The following is a 595-nucleotide window of genomic DNA, read 5'->3' on the forward strand; positions in this document are numbered from 1 at the left end:
GCTGAGGAGTATGAGGTTTGACAAAGAAGGTGCGGTCACAGAGACAGCCAGCCAAACACCATCCACTGAGCGCTCTTCAGGCACAGCAGAAGAAACAGAAGCATCTTCATCTCAGGATAAGGACTTAGAAAGTCGCACCATGCAGCACTGTGCAGAAGAGGATGAAGAAGAAGAATCTTTTATGACATCAAGAGAAATGGTCTCAGAAAGAAAAAAGTCAAGAAAAAGAATCTGATGATGCCTTAACTGTGAACGGAGAAACTGAAGAGGAAACTAATCAAATGGAGGAGTCTGATGTGTCTCAGGATGAGACGGAGTCCCATTCCGAAAGGAGTGAAAGTACAGGCGGTGTGAGTAGTGGTTCTGACTGCTGTGAGACAGAGGAGTCAGGAGGGTCCACTCGCTAAAACTGGGGAGATTCTCTCAGAGTCATCCATGGAAAATGATGAAGCCACAGACTGACCAATGGAGCAAGACTACTTAGAAACATTAGAGGCGGTATTTTATATACAGTTCTGGTTTTACACTGTATAAAACTTTTAAGTAGGGGCTGGAGAGATGGCTCAGTGGTTAAGAACACTGTTCTTGTAGAAGA

General features: G+C 44.5%; 1 pseudogene; it reads left to right on the forward strand.

The window, feature by feature from the left end:
* The first annotated feature begins 7 nt into the window (after nt 1-7).
* Nucleotides 8-498, forward strand: LOC103728203 (annotated as a pseudogene).
* Nucleotides 499-595: the final 97 nt, after the last annotated feature.

This window comes from Nannospalax galili, unplaced genomic scaffold (assembly GCF_000622305.1).
Source record: "Nannospalax galili isolate Female #2095 unplaced genomic scaffold, S.galili_v1.0 C47769531, whole genome shotgun sequence".
Taxonomy (NCBI): Eukaryota; Metazoa; Chordata; class Mammalia; order Rodentia; family Spalacidae; genus Nannospalax; species Nannospalax galili.